This window comes from Panthera tigris, chromosome A1, assembly GCF_018350195.1.
Source record: "Panthera tigris isolate Pti1 chromosome A1, P.tigris_Pti1_mat1.1, whole genome shotgun sequence".
Classification (NCBI taxonomy): Eukaryota; Metazoa; Chordata; class Mammalia; order Carnivora; family Felidae; genus Panthera; species Panthera tigris.
Window position 1 is genome coordinate 104852957 of NC_056660.1, and position 25794 is coordinate 104878750.

At 37.7% G+C, this 25794-nt stretch overlaps 1 protein-coding gene and 1 long non-coding RNA gene across 3 annotated transcripts in view; one reads left to right on the plus strand and one right to left on the minus strand.

Annotated features, from left to right (window-relative positions):
• The window catches only part of CCDC192 (coiled-coil domain containing 192), a 211910-nt gene that overhangs the window by 85434 nt on the left and 100682 nt on the right, over positions 1-25794 (plus strand). The window lies entirely within an intron of this gene.
• Positions 819-12761, minus strand: LOC107180164. The gene is made up of 5 exons (XR_006216613.1): positions 12679-12761; positions 11621-11734; positions 7113-7241; positions 6109-6231; positions 819-2494 (listed from the first exon to the last, which is right to left on the minus strand). It is a non-coding gene; the product is annotated as an uncharacterized LOC107180164 (long non-coding RNA).

Sequence of the window (25794 nt, forward strand, 5' to 3'; positions counted from 1 at the left end):
ACTACACATGAGTTTCAAGTTTTAATTACCACTATAAACGTGCTTTATTCTGCTTTTCTCAAAAACAAACCAAAAAACAAACAAACAAGCAAAAAAAACCTGGGCAGAGGCCCTAAACACACACTTTGCCAGAGAACACATAGAGATGGCCAAGAGACACATGAAAAGATGCATAACATCACCAATCATGAGGGAAATCCAAACAAAAACCACGAGATATCACCTTATACTTGTCAGACTGGCTAAAATAAAAAAGACAAGAAATAACAAGTGTTGGTGAGGATGTGGAGGAAAACAAATGCTCATACACTGTTGGCGGTAATATAAATTAGCATAGCCACTGTTGAAAACAATATGGAGATTCCTTGAAAAACTAAAAATAGAGATACCATATAACCCAATAATTCTACTAATGAGTATTTACTCAAAGAAAACAAAAACAGTAATTCAAAAAGATTTATGCATGCCAATGTTTATTACAGCATTGTTCATGATAGCTAAGATATAGAGGCAACCTAAGTGTCCACTGATATATGTCTCTCTCTCCTTCTCTCTCCCTCCCTCCCTCCCTCCCTCCCTCCCTCTGTCTCTGTCTCTCTCTCTCTCACACACACACACACATGCACACACACACACAATGGAATATTACACAGCTATAAGAAAGGATGATGGATGGACGGGTGTTGTGCTAAGAGAAATAAGTCAGACCGAGACAACTACCATGTGATTTTACTTACATGTGTAATCTAAAAAGCAAAACAAATGAGTAAACAAAGAAAAAGCAGAATCAGACCTATAAACACAGAGAACAAACTGATAAGTGTCCAGAGGGAAGGGAAACAGGGTGATGGGCAAAATAGCTGCAGGAGAGTTGGAGATACTGACTTCCCACTCTGGAATGGGTAAGGCACGGGAATAAAAGGCACAGCATAAAGAATGTACTCAATGACATTGTCATAGTCTTGGGTGGGGCAGATGGTAGTTACACTTGTGGTGAGCCCAACATAATGTAAAGGGCTATGTACTGACATCATCCTACATATAACCCAAATTCAGAACCACTGCTTTAAGAAAGAGGCTAACCATACCTAGGATATATTGCACATTATGCCATATGGGATGATGGCAATCATCAAAAATTACTGTAAGAACTCAGAGGAACCATCCCTTACCCAGGCTGGAGATGAGGATTCCTCAGGGAAGCCTTCAGGCATGGCGTGATAGCTGAGTTGACGATTCCAATATGGGGAAGTGAATGACGATTCCAAAATGGCCAAGTGAAAATGGAGGTGAGCACGAGAGAGATCTAAGCAGAGGGAGCAGCCTATTCAGAGGCAAGGAGAGGTGAAAGATCCTGAGTGTTATCTTGAGGAAAGGAATAAGTCAAAGAGTACAAGACACATGTCATCTATTTTGTAGCCAGTGACAGCCACCGGAAGTTTCCTCTGAAACCAACTGGAGCTGGAAGTACCAGCACTTTCAGGTCACAGCATCTTCTGATTTTCTTGCATTTGAGCAAAGGTGGCAATATCCTACCACTTTGCGTATGAACTAACAGTGGAAAGGGACAATCCAGCAGTGCTGGGCTGTTCCAGGGAGGTTATTAGCAGCTGCAAGGCATCCTGGCGTTGTTTGTTTTGTAAAATAGTTAATACGCATCTACTCGTCTCAGGTGCAGGTGCACAGCCACTTTTCCAGAACTGTTTAAGCCCATGGCACCAGGTAAAAATCCTCTACTGTCCCTAAATAAAGTAACCACTGAACAGCAGGAAGGGAATAAACTAGGCAATTACTAGAAAACAAACTGAAAAGGAGTTTCCTACAGAGCAAGAGGTGTCTCTTTCTTTCTTATCGTCAAAAGAACTTTGGGAGTTGGAGAGTTACCACCTAATTATGTCAACAGACCCTGCCTTTGGGGCTCGGCCCTGGACTCTTAGTATCTTTCAAGTGTGATTGCTATACAAATACAGGTGGTTCTCAGGTAGGGTAAACAATGCGCGTGTTATTTCCAGAGGAATATTTGAAGTTGCAGGGAGATTGCCTTTATCTCACGTGGTGTAGTCATTGGTATGATAATCCATATTCTCTTTTATTGAGGCTGGGTGGTCACTTCTATAACGTAACTTTAAAGATCTGAAGTGGAAGAAGCTTACTTCTTGGCAAATATTTAACTCTAGAGTGAAAGTTAGCAAAGGATCCAGGCCTTCTGATGGTTGTTTCTTTTTAGATATATTCATAGTATGTGTATATTGTATACGGCCTCATGCCCACTGATACCTTTTCACAAAGACGTTTACTCTCTGCTTGGATCCCCAGAACTTATAGGGAGATTCAACAGCTGGTCTAAGAGTGAAAAGTCACTGGTGTCACACCTGGAGTATGTGGAACGATGGTTAGGCTCCAGTTCCTCAGCACAGATGAATAGTCCATTGTCTACGAGGTGTTTATACTCAGTCGGGCAACCTTCATCTCCATTTTCTGGGAAACTTTTATCCTTTTTTGTTTTTACAAAATATTTTAAATATTTTTTATTTCACGTGTATATGTACACACACACACACACACACACACACACACACGCGCGTCAGGCAGGCAAAGGACTTCTTGCAGTGTTGAAGGATACTGAGGGTAGTGGCGTGCTAGTGAATGTTTAACAACCAGCTCCCTGGAGTTCTGGAGGAACCCTGATTCCCAGTGCTGGCCTATCTCAGTGGTTTACTTCCTCCCGCCATGGCCCTTTTTAAGCTACTGCTGTTAGATCAACCAGCTCCCAACTTTCCTGAAATTCTGACAACTTGCTCTCACATGCCTGTATGAGCTGCCTCCACAATGTCACAGACGGAGGCTATGGTACTGAGAGTAGAAAGGGCTGTGGCTTGTATAGGGCATCCTGGGGCTGTTAGAGAGATTCATTTAAAGACCAGACTCTTTTTTAAGAAATCCAAAGAGTTATCTTAACTCCTTTTCTTGATCCACAGTTGACAAAAGATTGGAGAACTCATTTTTCTAATGATCCCATGAATCTCTTCTAAATTCTGCAATTAATGTGGAGTTGGCAAACAGGTTTTCACAGACTTGATGTGTTTATCTCCATTTTATTAGTGTTGAATTTAACTTTGTCCAAGAATCCCACAGTAGGTCATAAAACCCAGCTCAAATTGATTGTCCCTGACATCTGGAATTTGGAGTTACCAAGAAGAAAGAACGTGAGAGATCAAATACCTACTCAGGTGGTCCTCAAGCCCACTGATGTCTGAAGAAGCTTTTCTAATGGGTGACAAGTTTTCTCGATGGCAGAATGCAACTGCCAGAAAAGCCTTCAGATACAAGATGATACTCAGAAACCATGGAACCGAAGGGCTAACAGTCAATTATGAATCTTTCTGTTAACTTAATTTTAAGATAATAAGTATTTCCTAAGCTCTCTTGGCTGCCTTGGTTTCAAAGGACAGTAGGATGATTTAAAGGCATTAAAATCCAGAGACAAGTCAATCATTACTAGATGCTGGCATGTGCCAGAGGCACCTGTGAAACAATTGTCTTGTTACTTTTTCCTTAAAGACCAAAGACAACATTCTAGACTTGGGAGGACCCTACCTTGGAAAGATAATCAAGAAACAATGACTGACAACTGTTTGTCCTTCTCAGAGTGAAGAACTTTCACTTTGTGCTTGGGTACATTAATTAGTTTCGGTTACACCCTTTGCAAAAAGCCCTTTCCATCTGTTACTCACCCATGGGGCCCAAACAACCCACAGGGCTGAAGAAATTGAAAGAGACCAGATAAACTTAAAACCTCTGCTTAAGGCCTCATTCATTTATTTCCAAAATATTTACAGGATACCTGTGGTGGGACGAAGCAGTAAACAAAACAGACAACATCCTGCCCTCGTGGAACTTATATTCTAGTGGGGCAGGAAATACGCCAAGCAGATAAACTAGCCAATATATAAAGTAACAGAGGGTGAAAAAGCTAAAGAGACAAACAGAATATGAAAAGGGGATAGGGATCCTAGGAGAGAGGTTTTATTTTATACAGAGTGACAGGAGAAGGCCTTACTTGGTAAGATGTCATCAGGGCAGAGACAGCAGGTGATGAGCTCTGGGACTGTCCGGGAAAGGACACTCTACTAGAGGCTCCAGGAAGTGACAAGGCCACATGACTGGTTTCAGAGCACAGACCTCTACAGATGAAAAGTTCTGAAGCGTGACAGATAAAATGGCCCTCAAGTGTGAAGTGCTCCTGCAGAGTCAGAGAATGTTCAAACTCCCTTAGGTCTCCAAGCACAGTGAATGACAGTTTCAGGTTTAGACTATGTCTGTGGTGCATGCTGGATGCTTTCCTTGGTGCTGGGCTGGAAGGTAAAATTTCCAAGGAGAGGGGGAGCCAGTGCCCGTCAATATTCCTCAATAAGTTCCCAAATCCAGCAAAACCCCTTGCCTATCGGCTCTGCATGGCCATAGAAAAACCCAGGCACACCTGCCCTCCCCAAAAGGTGTCTATTATGGTGTTTGGTTGGTTTATACTTGTCCTCTGGGTAGTTCCTGACAGCAATAGTAGATGGTAATCTGATCATACAGATGTCTCTCTCACATTTTGTTTGGGCAAAGTCAGTCTTTTCAAATCTGTGGATACAGTTGATGTTGAAAAAGCCTTGGGCTGTTTGCAACCACACCTCTTTCCCCCTACCATCTGCCAAGGTCTTTGGTCAGAAAGAGTCCCTTTGTTTTTTATTACTGAGTGCCAGGTTGGTTGATCCATATGCCCTTGGGAGAGTCGAGAAGTCTCCATTAGGCCACCTTAGTATTGAAATTCACATTCTGCTGTGTCCTTAACATATTCTTCTTCTCTCTACTTATTTTCCCAATCCCATACGAAATATGATTTTCCTAATGAACCAGCCTCTTTCCACTACATGGATTAAAGGCTACAAGCCTATATTTGTCTAACTTTGCCCCATGTTAGCCAATAAATTCTTTTAATTCTTTAAGTCTCTGCTTTATTTCTCAGTCAATGAGCTTGTAGGATTGCTCTCATTAGGTCCATCCCCAGAGCTCCATTCTCTCTCTGACCACCAGGGTCACCCTGAGAGTCCTTCTTATACATTCCAAATAGGTCACAGGATTTTCCCCAATGCCCCTTTACAATTATGTTTCAGAGGTTTTATTAAAATTGGTGAAAGGCATTCCTTTCCAACTGTGCCCACACAAAAGAATCATTATTGATTTGACCCTCAGTTGCCAACCAGCCAATATTTTCTTTGCTGATGGAAATCATGGGCATTTCCAAAATTCTGACTCCTTGTGCCCCTCAGCACATCAGGCCAACCAGGTTGTCAAACTAGCTGTGTATACCTCCACCCAAGAGCAAGATACCTAACCATAATCACACTCCGGAAAGAAATGAGAGCAAACTAATGGAAGACTAAAGACTTCTATTCCTATCCTTTACTCTTTGAGAAGTAGTAGTAACACCTAAAAAAGCCTATCTTCAAGGACATTTCCAAGGCCAGGAGCTCTGCCTCACTTAAGAAAATAACTAGCAGCTATAGTTTTCTTTGAAACATTAACAATAATATCAACAACTTCCTTCATAGCCACTCAAAAGGAAAGGATAGGGAGAATAACATAACCTTTAAGTTTTCATTGAGAAAGGTACTGGAATTGCTCAATGCCCCATGACATTCATCTGAATGGATCCTGTCTAAGGGTGCCAGCTGGAGGAAATATTATTTATAAAAGCAAACAAGCAACATTCAGTAAGGAAGCAGAACCTGTGAAGTAATGTGGAAAATTTTTATTTCAAAATTCCCATTCTCAATGCTTTCCTCACTGGGGGGTTCATATAAATTAAACTGGTTTTGTTTGAATACTTCCTCAACTCCCCAAATCCTTCACTCAATTCAGCTCTTTCTGAACACTTTTCTCATGGAATTTCACAGACCCTAGGACAAAAATACTGTTGCCTAGATTTTGGGCACCATTTAATTTCACCACTGTCTTAGATCGATTAAGATGATATCCAAGTCTGCATTAGGAAATCTATTGTGATTCATGGAGACAGACCCTTGTGTGCTCTGTAGAATAAGGGGTCACCTCATTACTCACCTGCCTTCTCTCCTCCTGCTGCCATGGGAGATGCTGTCCTCCAGTTAGGGTCACTTCCTCAATGAAAAGAGAATGTTCAGGAAGTCACAGAGGTCCTTATGAAATAGCCTATTTTTTCACCACCTATGTTGAGATAAATGAGGTTGTGTTAATGCCAAATCTTTGAAGCCAAACATTTATTTCCAGAGAAACAATGAATGTTTTCATGAGAAGGTTTTAATATGGGAGAGGATAAGTTTGGTAGTTTTTCAAGCACATGAGGGTGTTCTTTCAGATAATCTGGAGATCTAGACAGGAACACCACAACAGAGCTGTCCAGCTCTTTGACCAGATTTTGATACTCTTATAAAACTAAAAATGGGGTGCCTGGGTGGCTCACTTGGTTAAGCATCTGACTTTTTTTTAATGTTTGAGAGAAAGAGAAAGAGAGAGAGAGAGCGCACACACACAGGAAGAAGGGGCAGAAGGAGAGAGAGAGAGAGAGAATCCCAAGAAGACTTCATGCTCAGCCTGACCACTCTGGCCAACCAGGCTCCCCACACATCCAACTCTTGATTTTGCCTCAGGTCATAATCTCATAATCATGGGATCCAACCCCATGTCAGGCTCCACACTAATAGTGTAGAACCTGCTTGGAGTTCTTTTCTCTCTCTCTCTCTGTGCCCTTCCCTTGCTTGCATGTACTCTAAATAAACAAACAAATAAGCAAACAAACTTTAAAAAAAAAAACCTAAAAATCAAAGTACCTTCATTTTGAGCTCTTCATTAGCTTGAAAAGCCTTATGGAGGATTGACTAAAAATGTTAGTCCCTCGGAAAGGGATTGCTAATAGCACTCACCTCTGTTTTATCTACTAAAACTCATTCCCAGTTCAGAACGAATATAAAAACCCTCATTGGCATCAGAGTAACGGTTCAGAGACACAGCCCAGAAGCCAACAAGTCATATTAGTGGTAACTCTTTCTAAAACATAAAGAGTACTGCCTTTGAAATAAAATGTGTACCTGAAACTCTGAGCAGAAACACACGTCATCACCTCCTCATCAGTCATAAATGGGGATTTCCAGGGTCAGCAGGACACTTAGAGGCCATCCGGTACAAAGTCCATGCTCTTGAAGGATCCCATTCCAGTCCTTGAAGGATGACCAGATATGCTTCAATAGGCTTGTCTCTATTCAATAGGCTGGTGCTCAGCAGTTCAGCAGCCCTTCAACTCAAAGTCAAAGAAGCTACAGCTGTTGCCCAAAGGAATGGCTCACACCCCCAGGTGCTTTGGGGAGGACCTTCTGGTGGGCTTCCAAGTGATCCAAAAATAGAAATCCTTTCTTTCATTTGCAAAATGTGTAATTCTATATATATTCACCTTTACATAGAACTATGATTTTTCACTAGTTAAATAAAAAATGAGTTATTATAGATAACTAATATTAGCAGTTCATAAACTCAACTCAGCACATTGGTATAATTTAAGAAAGGAGGTGAGGCACCTGGGTGGCTCAGTTTGTTGAGCATCCAACTCTTGAATTTGGCTCAGGTCATGATCCCAGGGGCTTGAAATGGAGCCCGGCCAGTTTTACGCTGAGCGTGCGTGGAACCTGCTTAAGATTCTCTCTCTCTCTCTCTCTCTCTCTCTCTCTCTCTGCCCCTCTCTCCCACCTCTCTAGAAAATGAAATAAAATAAATAATAAAAATAATTTAAGAAAGGAGGTACTTTATAAGTAGTCTGTTACTGGAAAGCTACTGGTATGCATGAAAACAGGATGCTTTGTCCTCAGAACTTTGTTAATCTTGTGGCTGATTTTTGGTTTTTGATGGTTGCTTTTTTTTTTTTTTTTGCTTTGTACTTATAAACTGATATTGATTTATCTTTATCATTTTCAATTTACTGAACATTTTTTTGGTTATTGAAGATCATTTGGTTGGAGATAATTTGCTTATTATTTGATAACAAGTATTTGCATTAGTGGTATTTTTGGCTTACAATATCTTTTAAAGAGATAGTTACTAAAATATGTGCAAGTTAAGGTTTAAATAAGAATCATCCAGGTCACTAATGCTAAAGAAGATGGATATAACCCGCACACCACAACTTTAGCCAACATTCACCAAATGGCTAATAACATACACATTGTTTGGTAGATGCACTAATTGAATTTATACAGATGAGTGAGTTTCAATATACTATCAAGATAAATGTGATAAAATGGATTTTTTATTTTGTTTAGGGGGCATTGTTTTACAGCACACATGTATAAGCTCAAGCTGAAAATTGTTCTTTTTTTGTTATCAAGGAGTTATTTTCAGTTGAAAAGGAGGAAGCAACCAGGTAGATGGACTAGAAATTTTAGCTTCTCTCTATCCTCCATCACTAAAGTGGGCCATGATTAAAAAAAAAAAGGGGGAAGAACCACTTTTCTGAATCACTTCTTTCAACCACAGCACACCCTGAAATGTATTAAAGTCACAGACGTGTAACCATGAGCCTTTTCCTTTTTTATCAAGGACATCATCAGATTGCCAAAGAGCATTTTAGCATAGGTGAAATCAAATAAGTTGCAAAATTCTTCTCTTCTTTTGGTTGCCCTGTGACCAACCTGTGTGTCTTCTGAAAGTCATTCTCCTTGGGGAGTTTTGGCCCATAGTAATCATTTTTTTTAGCACAGTTGACACACAATGTGACATTAGTTTAAGGCATACAACATATTTGTCCAACAAGTTTAAACATTATGCTATGCTATGCTCACCACAAGTATACCTCCCATATGTCACCATCCATTGCTATTACGATATTACTGACTATATTGTCTATGCTGTGTCTTTTATGCCTGTGACTTAGCCATTCCATACCTAGAAGCCTGAAACTGCCACTCCTCTTCACTTCTTTTTGCCCACCCTCCTACCACCATCACCTCTGGCAACCATCAGTTTGTTCTCTGTGTTTACAGGTCTGATTCTTTTTGTTTATTCATTTGTTATGTTCTTTTTTTTAGAGTCCACATATGGGTAAAATCATATAGTATTTGTTTTTCTCACTCTGACTTATTTCACTCGGTATAATACCCTCTAGGTCCACCCTGTTGTTGTAAATGGCAAGATTTCATCTTTTTTATGGCTGTGTAAGACTCCAGTGTGTGTGTGTATGTGTGTGTGTGTGTGTGTGTGTGTGTGTGTGTGTGTGTGTGTCTTCCTTATCCATTCACCTACTGATGGACTATTAGGCTGCTTCCATAGCTTGGCTATTGTATGCAATGCTGCAATAGACAGAGGTGTGCATATATCATTTCAAATTAGTATTTCACTTTCTTTGATAAATATTAAGTAGAATTATTGAATCATATGGTAGTTCTATTTTCAGTTTTGTTGAGGAAACTCCATATTGTTTTCCACATTGGCTGTACCAATTTACATTTCCACCAACAGTGTGTGAACATTCCTTTTCCTCCGCATCTTCCCCAATGCCTGTTATTTCTTGTCTTTTTTGATTCTAGCCATTCCGGCAAGTATAAGACAGATATCTCATTGTCGTTTTGATTTGTGTTTCCTGATGATTAGTGATGTTGAGCATCTTTTCTTGTGTCTGTTGGCCATCTGTATATCTTCTCTGGAAATATGTCTATTTAGGGGCTTTTCCCATTTTTTAATCAAGTTGTTTATTTATTTTTGGTGTTGAGTTGTATAAAGTCTTCATATATTTTGGATATTAACCCATTATTGGATATATTATTTGCAAATACCTTATCCATTCAGAAGGTTGCCGTTTTGTTTATTGATGGTTTCCATCACTGTGCAAAAGCTTTTTATTTTGATGTACCCCAATAGCTTATTTTTGCTTTTGTTTCCCTTGCCTTAGGGGACATATTTAGAAAAATGTTGCTATGGTCAATGTCAGAGAAATTACTGTTTGTTCTTTTCTAGGATTTTTATGGATTCAGGTCTCACATATTGGTCTTTAATCCATTTTGAGGGTGTGTGTGGGGGGGGTGTTAGAGAGTGGTCTACTTTTATTCTTTTACATGTAGCTGTACAGTTTTCCCAGCACAGTTTATTGAAGAGACTGTCTTTTCCCCAGTGTGTATCTTGCTTCCTTTGTCATAAATTAATTGACTATGTAATAGTGGGTTTACTTGGGGGCTCTTTATTCTATGTGTCTATTTTTGTGTTAGTCCCATGCTGCTTTACTACAGCTTTGCAGTATGTCTTGAAATCTAAGACTGTGATATCTCCAGCTTTGTTTTTCCTTCTCAAGAGTTCTTTGGCCATTTGGGGTTTTTGTGGTTGCATACAAATTTTATTATTATATGTTCTAGTTTGTGAAAAATGGTGGTGTTATTTTGATAGGGATTGTATTGAATCTATAGATTGATTTGGGTAATATGGACATTTTAGCAATATTAACCCTTGTAATCTACAAACATGGAATATTTTTCCATTTGTTTGTGCAATCTTCAGTTTCTTTCCTCAGGGCCTTATAGTTTTCAGAGTACAAGTCTTTTACCTCTTTGGTTAAGTTTATTCCTAGGTATTTTATTCTTTTGGTGCAATTATCAATACAATTGTTACTCTAATTTCTCTTTCTGCTACTTCATAATCAGTACATAGAAACATTACCAATCTCTGGGTGTTAATTTTGTATCTTACAACTTTACTGAATTCATTTGTTATTGCTCATGGTTTTTTTGTGGCATCTTTAGAATTTTCTATGTATAGTATCATGTCATTTGCAAATAGTGACAGGTTAACTTGTATGTGGATGCCTCGAATTTATTTTTCTTGTCTGACTGCTGTGTCTAGGGCTTCCAATACTATGTTGAACAAAAATTGGCCCACAGTAATCATGAACTGAATTTTGTTTCTAAAATTTTCTTGCATTTATTTGTTTTTGAAGGAGAGAGAGACTGAACAGGGTAAGGGCAGAGAGAGAGAGAGAGAGACGGAGAATCTGAAGCAGGGTCCAGGCTCTGAGCTGTCAGCACAGAGCCCCACGTGGGGCCCAAACACAAGAGCTGAAGTCAGATGCCCAAGAGAATGAGCCACCCAGGAGCCCCATGAACTTAATTTTTTAATGACCTTCGAGATAAGTTCCTTTTACTAGAGAACAAGAATAAAGACTGCTTCTCAGGTTTTTTTTTTTTACCTTTTACGTCCTGATGACATCTCGGTGACAACTTTAAGGAAGTAATATTTTTAAAGAAATAAGATCAGTGTACTTTTGTAAAGATAATTTGAAATCAAATATTAAAATATTTATATTCATTTTTAAGATCTGGTGAATCAAGGTAAAATAGAAAGGCTGAACACATCATTATTAGTGAGGTGGATGAACAGAGTCACCTATGCAGTCTCTCCAAGGCCTGTGTTCCAAGATGTTGGCAAGGGTAGAGGCAAGATATGTGTCGGGCTGGGAAGCTCCACAAAGTAAGCCATAAAATTTCCTCAGGTGCAAAGCCTTTTCCAGAAAAGTCAATTTTTTCCTTCATTTCTTCTAAGAAAGAAGGTACCAGGTACCACCTACCGATTTGGTCTGTCAAGACGCTGGATTCTGGTAGTAAACTTCAAAGAGTAATTTTTAGTGCTTTCAGTTTTTGAGGCCCAACATAATAGTCACTGTGTCCTTTGGGAATAAATCCTGAAAGAAGAAAATGTTGCCCTGAAGTTCTTTCCACTTCAGATGTTGTTAACACAGCATCTACAAACTCAGTTTCAGTTTAGGAAAATTTTTTCTACTGGTGAATGATTAGCCTCAAATCTTGGAGTTGTCCGACGGTTTAAAACTTTGATTTAGACTGGCATAGTTTACTGTGTTTTAAATGCAGAACCTTTCTGTTCTTAAATATTTAATCAGGGTAAAAGAATTAGGTGTGGTCAGCAGAAGAGAGCCTTGTGCTGGTAATTGTCATTAATGCTGGCAAGTTTCCCTGCACTGGACACAGCTGTGCAAGACACAAGGCCTGTCTTAAAATACTGGACCAACATATAAATGTCAACACAATAAAGGATAAAGGGATTCTTGCCTCCAACTTGATCTTTCTCTCAGATTGTAACTTCTTACTCCTTCGGAGTAATCCCCACTGCTCCAGACAGAAGAACAAGAGGTGTATATACCCTTATAATCAAGTCATTTTAAAATCTCTATCCATTTCTTTTTTTGAGAAATTTAAAGTATCCTTCACCTTCTATACATGAACTTTGGAAAAGGCTTGACTTCTCTTGGGTAATTAGAAACCACTGGGAAAAACACATTACACTGGAGAAGAACAATGAGTCACAGCACTTATTTATTTGCTCTATTATTAAGTAACAGAAATGGCCTAATGAGTCAACGTTTTGATGCATTTGGAGTCAGTGCCATTTAACTTTCCTTCCCTATCATCATACTATCCTTGAGAGTTGTAGGAGGAATTAGATAAAGGTTCACTTAAGGTAACTTTTGGATTTTTAAGCATATTTGAATAATCGCTTATATTAATTAGTAAAACATTCAAACAAAAAGTGAAAATAATAGGTCCATCAGAAAGAGTGTAGTCTCTGTTTACTGATTACTTTTTATCTCTTCATTTCATAAATACTTACTAATCATCTCTTATGTGGAGGCTCTGTGCCCATACAACAATGAACAACATAAAAACTGCCTTGGTCTTCTGGTACTTTCAGACTGGTGGAAGACACAATTAAGACATTTTCAATGCAGTGAAAAACGGTAAGATAGGGTAAATATGCATCTTTTTGACAACACCCGAGAAGAACCCTTAATTGAGGCTGAGGGCAGGTGAGAGTTTTCCCAGAAGAAATGTCCTAACAATTGAGATCCAAAGTGTACGTAGAAATACAGGTGAGACAGACTATCATGCAGATAGGTATGATGTTCATTTCTTCAAAAAGGACAATGGTCATTTTCTGGAATAGAAAGGTGTCCAGAAATAAGGCCAAAGGCTGGCAAGAACCGTTAGTAGCTACTGAATGGCTTTAGACATAATCAGACCAATATTTTAGAAATGTCAAACTAGGGGCAGTGTAGAAAGTGAACTGGAGAATACGGCCCAAAGATGGAAGCTAATGGTCTTCCTCGGACAGGAGCAATGGGGATCAAAAATGGAGGCAACATAGGTTGCACCGTGAGAGACTGGAAATGTACAGAAGGCACACAGGAGAAACTGGTACAAAGTGAGAGCTTGGGCAAGGAACTAGCAGCTGGTAACAGTCACTGGAGGAGGAAGCTGTTGATGAACAGGTTGGGGGCAAGATGATTAACTTGATTTTAAACACACTGCCTTTGATTTTCCTGTGGGACATGTAAAATGCACATGGTTAAGATTGAAGTTGAGAAAGCAGGTCTAAGGTGAAAAATGAGAACAGGCCTGGAAACAGTTTTAAGTGCTAGTAATGAAAATGAGAAATTTAGATCCTCTTTCTATATGTATTTTTAGAATTGTCTTATGGTAGTTAACTTTATAAACTTCTGAATCTGCAAAGAAGAAAACAATCTCCCACCTTTGTCCTTCAAATATCTGTGACAGCACTATAATTTCTCATGAGTTTATTTGTTTATTTTTAACATTATTGCTGTAACCAAAGAGAAAAAACAGCAAGGAACAAGAGAGACTGCTATAGGAGAATTAGGTGAAAAACAGCTACCCTGTGAGATGTATTTTAAACATATAAAAAATGAAATATTTCCAATTTCATAAAATATTTGCAATAAAAATTATATGCATGAAAGAAGTACAATATTTTACTGGGTTTTTATTCTTCAGTTTTTTAAAGGTTATTCTACTTCTCAGATTAATAATTTTCAGAATCAGTGCTTTGTATCTTTGTCCATTTCTGTGGTGGCCACTAAACCTACCTAAGGAGGGTAGCAGTAGCCTTTCTGTAACCCTCACAACTGTTTACTAATGATAACTCAGACACAAACGGGGATCTTTGGCAACTGAGAATAACATATTGGTGGCTTGACTAGAATCATGAAAAAATGGACTTTCTTCTCAGGACATTACTCATTTCCTCAAAAAATTTTAAATTTACATTGTGAAGTGGAATGAAAAATAAACCATGAATTTGTATCTCTCATCTACCTTTGATTCACTCCAAATTTATTTCTGAGACTCAAATGGTTTTTAAAGCAGTTTACAATGTCAGATCAGTAACATATTCTATATAGCAAAGAAACAAAAACCAAAAAACTGCTCATATGCAAAAGATACACAGGTGCCTTCTGCATTCTCAAGAAAATAAAGGATTCTTTTAGTGCGCTTGTGTGTTTAGTCTTGTTGAATTTTTTTTTTTCCCCAAGAGTTTGGTAGATACATTCTTGTCTTGACCAGGCCACTAATGCCACTAAAGAAAGTGACATCTGGCAAGGGTTTTCATTTATTACTACAGAGACTGAACAAAAGGGGTGATAAGTTTGAGTAATACTTTGCTAAGGCTCCCATTTAAAAAAAATGTCACAGACTGGGTGGCTTAGACAACAGAAGTTTATTTTCCCATGGTTCTGGAGGTTAAAAGTCCAAGATCAAGGTGGCATACAGTTGGTTTCTCCTGAGGTCTCTCTCTTTGTTTTGCATTGGTCACCTTCTCACTGTGTCCTCACATTGTCTTTCTTTTTCACAAATGCATGTTCTTATAAGAACACCAGGCAGACTGGGTTGGGGTCTACCCTAACAGTCTCATTTAGCTCAATTACCTCTTTGAAGATCTCATTTTAAGCTTCAATCCAGTTACATTCTGAGATACTGAGAAGATCAGGACTTCAACATAAGAATTTTGGGAAGATACATTTGAGCCCATAATACCTTGTTTGCCTCCAATTCTCAGGCAGAGGAGTAAGAACACCAACAGGCAAGAAGAAATGAACACTGTTTCCTCCTATGCCTGTAACTTTATAATCCAAAAATTAACCAAAAAGATTCTTTTTAAAACTTTTGTTAATATTTATTATTTATTTTTGAGAGAGAGAGAGAGAGAGAGACAGAGAGGGAGAGGGAAAGTGGGGGAGGGGTAGAGAGAGAGGGAGACACAGAATTCAGAGCAGGTTCCAGGCTCTGAGCTGTCAGCACAGAGCCCAGTGTAGGACTCCAACTCATGTACCATGAGATCAAGACCTAAGCCAAAGTCAGACACTTAACCAACTAAGCCACTCAGTCTCCCATAAAAACATTCGTCTTTATGGAAAAGTAAAACTTTAAATTTATCTAAATACAGAATGCTAAATGACAGCTTAAGGACATTGTTTGGCAACCTATGGAAATCATAATAGAGTATCTGTTAATGTACGGTTTTCAGCAAACTCACCAAGCAAGCTTGGCAAAGAGGCAAAACCTCCAGGGCTGGTGAGTTGTTTACATTTAATAATGAGGGATGTCACTCCTAAAATTGTACAAACCGTACCTCATGTTTTTTGTAAAAGCACTAAAAACTTTCTAAATCTCATTGACAGTTTGGAAGGTAAGTCCTAACAGCAAAATAAATATTTTTCACCTAAAACTTCTATTATTTCTTATGTCCCAAAGTTTTTGTATTTCTTGTCCTGTCAAATATTAAGAAATGCTATTTTTTTCAAGTTCACAAGTATTTAGCACTAAATGCAGTTAAATAGGAAATAAGTTTAAAATAAAATCTGTAATTATATAAGAAATCATGCTTTCAAATTCAAAAAATATTGTGCATGCATTTGTGTATGTGTGTGCGTGTATGTCTTCAATCATGGAATGAGCAAATCATGTTGCATGTGAGGCATTTTTACAGTAAGAGCTTTCTCACATAGCTTCCTTCTCATCAAAATCAACACTCCTATATTGTGTGCATGTGCATGGTTTTTGGACAGTTACTAGAAAATAATCAGATAATGCTAATAAGGAAAATATTTAGTGAGTATTAATCACTGATTATGACATCATGATTTTTAAGAATCTTGGAAATAAAAAAATAACTACGTAAAAGTACTTCCTAGTGGTAGAATTTCAAATATTATGGCATACTGGAGGAAATTCTATCTTTGGTGTCCTTCCTCTGTCAGTGACACCTGTCAAAGCTTCAAGTTTCCTAGTGCTCCAAAGATTTCCCTTCATTACAAAAGGATATTGAATTAGTAAAGATGGGCATTATCAAATAAGTAGATACTTAGTCCACCTATCTTAGTAGTAACTCTCCTAGCAGATTCTAAGGCAAAGACATAGTCTGTCAACCACAATGACCCAGGGCTTTCAGCATTTGTAGATGACATACTGGATAAGGAAATCTCCCAAGCTGCTGTACAGAAGTTGAAATGTTGGGTAATATTTAACAATCTCCCCACCCCCGCAAAAGGGTTTAAATACATAGTCTAGATTGAAACCAAAAGAGGGAAATTCTCAGATACCAGACATGCTGAGTGCCTCAAAATAAGAATGCTAAGTTGGAGTCAATGCCAAGAGGCTTGAGGGAAATGAGGAATAAGTTATCGATTAATGGCTAAGGACTTGGATTACATGGGGAAGGGACACTAGACCGCGGAATCCTGGGAGCACGGACCTGTAACTAAGCTTCCTGCATAAAGCTAGAAGTCAAGTAATACTGTTTCATAAATGAAATGGAAACAAGGAATTCCTGGAATAACTAGAAGGAAGTTTGCTATTTACCCACTGCTGTGTGTTGAAATATAACCAACCACAAGAAATTGAAAACCTAAGCCTAACAGAGTTCAAGGATAGAGGTCTGAATTCATGTGATACAGAAGGTACTAAATCTTCAAACTGAGAAATTAACATAAAAAATTTACCAGAGATCAGCGCAAATAGGACTGCCCTGGGCTGAACCCCATGGAAGAAGAGTTTATAACTGAAAAAAATGACCACCTCCCTGAATAAATTAACCATATAAGAATGAGTTGACAAACAAATGAAAGATTTATATAATACATTGGTAATGGAGAAAATGAAACAATTTTAAAGGGACTTCCAAGTATTTACAATGTTCAGAAAGAAAGAAAGCTGTATGACAAAAACAGGGTGGTATAAAAAAGAAGAGGAAGACTTGAAACATAACAGAAAATCTAGAAATAAAAACAGTTATTATAATTTCTAAAGTTCGAAAGGGCAAATTTAATAGTAGAGTAATATAATTAGATTAAGTGAATTAGAAAGAAATCCAGGAGAATCATGCAAAATCCTTCACAGAGGAATAAGTAAATGAAAAAATATAAAAGAGAATTTAAGATATAAGGCAAAAAGAATGAAAGAGCTCACAGCATTTAAAGAGAGTAGAGAAGCAATATTCAAAGTATTAATGCATGGGAATATCTTAGCATATAAGAAATGTGTACGTCTCCAAATTAAAAGATTTCGTCAAGTTTTTGGCCAGAAAAAATGAAAGTCCCCATTGTAGTGGCATGGCAAAAGATAATAATGTGATCTTTTAACATATCAATGTCAAAAAGAGAAAATCTCAAAAGCCACCAGAAAGAAAAGATATATTGCCTGCAAAGAAACAAACTGAGAGCAGACTATTCATCAACGACTATTGTAAGAAAACAATGGGAAAAAATCCTTAAAGGGCCAAGAGAAAATAATTGTCATCTCCAAATTCCAGACACAACTAAATTAGCACTCAAGTGAAAGTGAAATAAACAAGATAAATGGAATCAGAAAGATTATGTAATTTTCCCATGGAAAGAACTTCTCAAGTTCCACATCAAGAAGAAAACTAAATCAAGAAAGCAGTAGCTGAATGAAAACATGAATGGTGAGCAAAGAAACAGACAGATTTTGGCATATACAATTTAGTACTGACTGTTGAAAAATGGTTTTTTTAATGCTTTTTTATTTATTTTCAAAGAGAGAGAGGGAGTGGGGAAGGGGCAGAGAGAAAGGAAGAGAGAGAATTCCAAGTAGGCTCCAAACTTAGTGCAGATCCCAACATGGGGCTTGATCTCATGACCCTGAGATCATGACCTGAGCTGAAATCAAGAGTCAGATGCTTAACCCACTGAGCCACCCAGACACCTCTAAAAATGTTTTTCAATAGACTGATTTAGAGAGCTTTAACAGCGAGCTAGTACTCCTTTTTATACCACCACCGCCCCCCCCCCCCACAGAATGGCTAAAATTAAAGAGATCAACATCAAGTATTGACCAAAAATAAATAGTAACTAAGACTCTTAAACACTCCTGTAGGCAAGTAAATTAAAACCATCACTTTGAAAACTGAACTTAAGCATTCCTTGTGACCCAGCAAATCCATTGTGCTAGAATATGTCAAGAGAAGGAATTTTAACCAGAAGGAATGTCCTAGAATGTTCACAGAAGCTCTATTTATAATATCCCTACTGGAACTTCACAAAAACACATAACAGGATAATGGATAAATAATTCCTATATCCATATGATGGAATATTAAACAGTAGTAAGAATGAACAAAAATATAGCCAGCATGCAACAATACCCAAGAGCCTCACAAATATAATGCTGAGCAAAAGAAGTCAGACACAAAAACATACATCCTGTGTGATTACATTTAGTCAAATGTAAAATCAGGCAAAATCAACTTCTGATATTAGTTCAGACAGTAGTTCTACTTGAAAGAAGAGATATCTGAAAGAGGGTATGAGGGGGGCTTCTAGAATAATGGAGATATTCTACAACTCAGGCTGGAGTCCAATGAGTTGCACAGTTGCACTCAGTTTGTGAAACCACTAGGCAACATACTAATAAAATACATACTTTTCTTCCACACAGTTTTCCGCAATAAAAAAAAAAATAAAAGGATAGGAGCTCTTACAGATTACTAACTTATTGCAAATGGGGAAAAAAGACATTTACACTAATGCTATATCTGGAAAACACCACTTTGGCCAAGTACGTGATCCAGCCTAGCAATATGAGTAATTGGACCATATGTTATTATATGCCTCCTGATAGAAAATCCAAACTTTATGTATATAGTCTTCCAGTCCAAAATGCTTAATCTAATCATGAGGAAAAATAAATGAGTCCTGACTGTCTGACATTATACAAGCCAATTATCTCAAACTCTTGAAAAATGTCAACATTATGAAAGAAAATAAAACAGGGACTGCTCCAGATTAAAGGAAACTAAAGAAATATGACAGGGCACCTGGGTGGCTCAGTTGGTTAAGCATCAGACACCTGATTTTGGCTCATGTCATGATCTTATGGTTGTTGAGATCAAGCCCTGCATCATGCTCTGCACTGATGGCATGGAGCCTGCTTGGGATTCTCTCTCTCTCTCTCTCTCTCTCTCTCTCTCTCTCTCTCTCTTCCCCCCCCCCTTTCTCTCCCTCTCTCTTTCTCTCTCCCTCTCTTGCTGCCCCTCCCACATGCTCACAAGTGCTCTCTCTCAAAATAAACATTAAAAACAAGGAAATATGACAACAAAATCCAGGGTATGATCCTTGAAATGATGCTGGGTTTAGAAAAGAAAATGTTATAATGGCTATTTCCAGAGCCATGGGAGAAATTAGAATATGGACTGGATAGTGGATGATATTCCTACATCGCTATGAATTTCCTGGATGTGAGGGCAGCTTTGTGATCATACAGAAGAAGGTTGTTTTCTGAGGAGATGCTTGCTGAAGTTTGTGTGAGGAGTATTCCATGATGTGAGCAACATACTTGAGAGAGTCTAGGTGGCAAAATGCTAACTTCTGAATCTACGTGAAGAGTATATGGTGGTTATGGTACTTTTCTTTGAACTTTTCTGCAGGTTTGATATCAGTCAAAATAAAATGTTGGGGACGTAGTGAACCAAGATGTACTATCATTTTATACAATCTGAACACGAAAGGTTGTAGGCACTGGGGTGAGATTTGGGTTCGAGAATCCTAATGTGCTCATAACATTTGGAATGTGACATAAAGAAAGCAATAGACTTTGTTAGCTTAGGTAAATGTGTTTTAAAAAATAAGAGTTAAAAGGAAAATAGAGGAACTGCTGAACTAGTAATAAGACAAAAAAAGTGAGAGATGAGAGAGAATCTCATGAGAGAATTCTGAGAGGAAAAAAAAGAGGGAGAAAAAAGAAGTAAATAAACTCAACCAATCCAACATAAGGCCTGAAATGACAACAGGAAAAAAGAGAAGCAAAGACTTGAAGGGACAACAGGAAAAAAGAGAAGCAAAGATAAAGTAGTAGAAAATATCAAATAAGATGAGAGAAACAAATCCAAATATAAATCACAATAAATGGCAAACATATTAACGTCACTACTAAATGTCAGAGATGAACAGACTGGATTAAAAATATAAAACCCAGCTCTGTACAGCTCACCTGATACACACTTAAAGCAAAATAGCATTGAATAAGTAAATATAAAGATATATATAAAGAAATACTAGGCAAAGATAAAACCACAAACCATAACTGGATAATAGTAATAATGAGAAGAAACAAAGTGGAACTTAAGGCAGAAAGTTTTGATACTGAAAGAAAAAGACAGTGCATAACGATAAACCATCTTCCAAGAAGATCTTAACACCCAATGAACACGAACAGTCTTTCACTGTGACCGAGAGAGAGAGAGAGAGAGAGAGAGAGAGAGAGAGGGAGAATATGAATGTGTATACTGATAGAATTACAAAGAAAAAGAGATAAATTCACTATTACAGCTGGGTATTTCAATACACTTCTTTCAGAAACAACGGGTAAATCAGAAAAAAATATTAGAAAGAGTACAAAACATTTCAAAAATATGACTGACACTTTTTCTTTCTTTTTCTTTTTTAATGTTTATTTTTATTCTCGAGAGACAGAGAAAGACAGAGCCCAAGCAGGGGGTGGGTAGAGAGAGAGGGAGACACAGAATCTGAAGCAGGCTCCAGGCTCTGAGCTGTCAGCATAGAGCCTGATGGGCTAAAACCCACCAACCACGAGATCCTGACCTGAGCCGAAGTCGGATGCTTAACCAACTGAGCCACCCAGGCGCCCCGACACACTTTTTCTAATATGTAGAACTCTGCATCTATAAATTAGCAAAAGTATATTATTTCAAACATGCACAAAACATTTTGAAAAAGTGGCTAATATTCCAATGATTCAATTATCATGTAGGCTATGATATCACTGAAATGGAATTAAATTCAAATATATTAATAAAAAAAGTTAAAAACACATTTGAAAACTAACCATACACACACATGCACATTGACATCACACACTCACTTCCTTCTCATCAACATAGGAGATTAAAATAAATCACAGAAGACACAAAATACTTAGAAAATTGTTAATGTAAGAACAGTATACTTAACAACCCATGAGTATAACTTAAAGTGATATTTAGAAGGAAAATCATAACTTTAACTCCATTTATTTCTTAAAAACTAAAAATAATATCAGTTAACTTTTAATATTAAAATGCTAGGTAAAGAATAAAATTGTAAATTCCAGTAAAGAGAAGGAATCAAATAAAAAATAGAAAAAAATATGAACTCCTACATGTCAATTTTTTCTTAAAGAAAAAGACAACAAAATCAGCAAAGGTATGAAAAAAGTTACAAGTAAAACTGAATGGCCAATAAATATATGAAAATATCATTAATCTCACTAGTAATTAGGAAAATAAAAATTAATACAATAAGATACAATTTCATACTCATGTGATTGGATAAAATAGAAAAAGCATCAGATATTGGAGACGTTGTGACAAACCCAACATCTCACAAAATGCTGGCAAGAGTTTACATTGGTGTATTCATGCTAGAAGCATCAGGCAATACCTAATACAGATGAAAATGCCTATGTCCAAATCCCTCCCATTACACTTCCAGGTTTATTTCTTTTAAAAAAAATTTTTTTATTTATTTATTTTGAGGTGGGGAGGGGCAGAGAGAGAGAGTGAGAAGAGGGCAGAGAGAGAAGGAGAGAGAGAATCCCAAGCAGACTCCATGCCTAGTGCAGAGCCCTATGGGGGCTCTATCTCATGCCTGACTGTAAGATCATGACCTGAATAGGTATCAAGAGTCAGATGCGTAACTGAGCCACCCAAGTGGCTCCTCCAGGTATATCTTTTTTTAAATTTTTTAATTTTTATTTATTTTTGATAGAGACAGGGCACAAGGTGGGGAGGGGCAGAGAGAGAAGGAAACACAGAATCCGAAGCAGGCTCCAGGCTCCCAGCTGTCAGCACAGAGTCGAATGTGGGGCTCAAACTCACAAACCATCAGATCATGACCTGAGCCGAACTCGGAGGCTTAACTGACTGAGCCACCCAGGCGCCCCCTCCGGATATATTTCTTAAAGAATCTCTTGCACCAGGAAAATCACTGAAGATATAGGAGATTCACAAAGATAGAGCTATACATATGCTTTTACAGATAGTATCACAGCATTAATGTGGAATTTAAAAAACCACATAAAACAGTGGCATAAAAATGCTTACAGTAAGAGTACATGTAAAAGAATAAAATAACACAATAAAAAAATTTTAATCTGAAAGAATCACTAAGATATTCCAAGTAGTAGCTGCATCTGGGGAAAACAGGAATTTGGAACATATAACTAGGGGGTTGGAACATGGTAGCTTTCAAACTTGTTGGTAATATTCATAAATGATACATCCATCTTGATGGTAATTTATATTGCCTCTGAAGCAAATCACAAAAAACCAAGCTACATATTTATGTCTTGTTCATATCTAGCTGAACACCAAACTAAACCAAGCCAAGCCAGGGTTCTTCAGAGTCTAGGCATCTTTGAATTATCTTGGAGACCACATGTGTTATCTCAAATGTGCCAGCATGTGCTGTCCAAACCCCAAGCCACTGTGGGCCCTCTTAGGGCTTGAACCTTCTGACTGCTGAAATGGAGGCCAAATAGCTACCCTTTTCAAGCGATGATTCTCAATCAGACAAAGAAAGGGGTTATTCTGCAGGCAGATAGAATTTGAGGGAAAAATTTAATTATGGCCTCATTAAAAGGCTTGCCCTTTTCTTTTTATTTATTTTTTTATTTTTATTTTTTTAATGAAATTTATTGTCAAATTGGTTTCCATACAACACCCAGTGCTCATCCCAAAAGGTGCCCTCCTCAATACCCATCACCCACCCTGCCCTCCCTCCCACACCCCATCTACCCTCAGTTTGTTCTCAGTTTTTAAGAGTCTCTGATGGTTTGGCTCCCTCCCTCTCTAACCTTTTTTGTTTCTTCCCCTCCCCCATGGGCTTCTGTTAAGTTTCTCAGGATCCACATAAGAGTGAAACATATGGTACCTGTCTTTCTCTGTAAGCTTTGCCCTTTTCTTAAGAGATAATCTTATTCTTCGGTTGTTCCTTCTCCACCCCCACCCCCTGTACTTCTTAGTGAGAAAATATGGCTTGGAGCAAAATTCAAGTGTCAACATTCTCATCTGCCCCTTCTTTCTCGTTGCACATTCCTGCCTTGTTCTCTTTCACTGATAAATTGGTAGTAGATGATTCAGCTAATTAATTCTCCCATAGCACCTAACTTATCCCTGTACTCTAGTACTTTTATTATTTGGATTATTTCATTAAAATTGTATTTTGTTAAAGTGGTCATCCCTTTCAAAATGATTTAAGCTTCTAATTCACTGTCCTAGAATCCAATATTATGCACATTAGGTGTTCAATAAATACATAATGATTTGAGATTCTTTGATTTATTTCTTCTGGTCTCTGTTTAGACTACATTATAAATACAGAATAGCAAGCTGTTGGAGGGCAGGGATATTATCTTCTTTGTACTCTGCTCCCACATTTTACTATTCCTTATCTACATAGAGCAATTGCTTCATATTGCTTGAATGTTGCTTAGGCAGAAGAGCATTTTTATTTTTTTTTCTCCATCAAAGCAAAGCTCTCTATCTACGGGCCTTCAGAGAGTTCTGGTGCTTAAAACCAGTACGTTTTTTTGCAGATGATCTATTGTTTGTACTCCTAAAATTAATAAACCTGTTTTAAAAAGCTGATATTTTAGCCATGTAAGATCAAATCACTATACTTAGCTATATAATAGTGTTAGAATAAAACTGTGTAAAAACAAATTGAATTCTTTGTCAGGAAATTTCTTAATTTCCAACCAAGATAGAGACCTTGAAAGTGTCTTCTGTGGCTCAATCAGTTAAGCATCTAGCTCTTGATTTCTGCTCAGGTCATGATCTCACAGTTTGTGAGATTGAGCCCCATGTGGGCTTTTCACTGTTCGCACAGAACCTGCTTGGGATCCTCTCTCTCTCTCTCTCTCTCTCTCTCTCTCTCTCTCTCTCTCTCTGTCTCTCTCACTCTCTGCCCTCCCCTGCTCATGCACAAGTGCTTTCTCTCTTTCTCTCTCTCAAAACAAATAAACATTTTTTTAGATAGAAAGTGTCTCTTCTGTCACAAGCCAAAAAACTTACACGTATTTTAATATGCAGTCAAAATTAAGAGAAAATTAATTAGAAACCAAGAAATGGAAATCACTGTAACAAAAAAATGAAACTTTAATGTCAGCGAACTATTACACTGCTCAAACTTTATAAACCATACAAACATGTTCCCTTTTGTAACCAGAGCATCTTTGCAGGCAAGGATTTCAAATTGAAATACAATACAAAATCATTAGCACAAGAATTTTTTAAAGGGATCAACTGTTTTGTGCAAACTCCCTCTCCTGGGTAGAGTCAAACAATCCCAACCCTGAGGGTCAGCAGCTAATTGCTGGAGTCTCCAGTGCAAGTACAACAGCTGTGAGTGTCTTGAACCCATAAAAACATCATCATCTAATGAGTGAAGAAAATGTGATTGCATAATAATAAAATGCAGGTAAATGTGTTGTTCAGCATCCCAGTAGCCTAAAGGAGCCCAAGTACAATTTTCTTTCACAAAGCAGAGAAAAGCAGATTTTAAATTACTGGCGAACTTGCTATAAAAAATTTAAAACTACATAGTTACAAAACATTTTCTCTCTTCAGCCAGTCTACCAGCTGTCTCCATAAGCATCTGCAACTTGAAAGGAGAGATTATAAATAGTGATCATGCCTTTAAATCCTCTTTAAGCTAACAGACATAATAAAACAAACAAATAAAAAAAATCATACATACACACAAAACCTTACTTCTTTTTATTTGGTCCTATGATCCCTATTAGGTATACATACACCCCCAAATCATTCCACAGGAAATTCAGAGGGATTTCCAAATAGGTGGTACAGTTACTTAAATTAAAATATTAAAGAGAAAATTCAGATAACACCTTGGATTATGGTGCTTCTGAACAAATCTTTCTCCCCTTATTAGAATGTAAATACCTTGCGCATAGGGATTACACTTTTGTTTGTGTTTAAGAGTCACCTTGGAAAATGGCATCCACGTCGCAAAACAAATTCATTATTTGATACTGAAGAAGAAGAATTGGGCTAGAATCCCTACTGAGGCTTCTGAAATGTGAACTCTAGAAAGCATTTTGTACACAAATTCCTGTTATCTGTCACCCCGACTTAGGTAAGCAACTCCATTCACTCTTCTGGTTCATCTCTCTGATACCTAACACACTCTCAAACTTGGCCTCACATGACAGCCTCTGGGAAAGAAGTATCTGTACTTGTTAGTCCATAGGCCACCTAGCACAGGGTCACACACAGAGGTGACATGTAACAAACGTTGACGAGAAAAGAATAGAGATAATGCAGTGCTTTCCTTTCATTTAGAGGAATTTAGGGCTAGTTAACTGCGTACAGATCATTCAGTTGAAAAATAAAAGT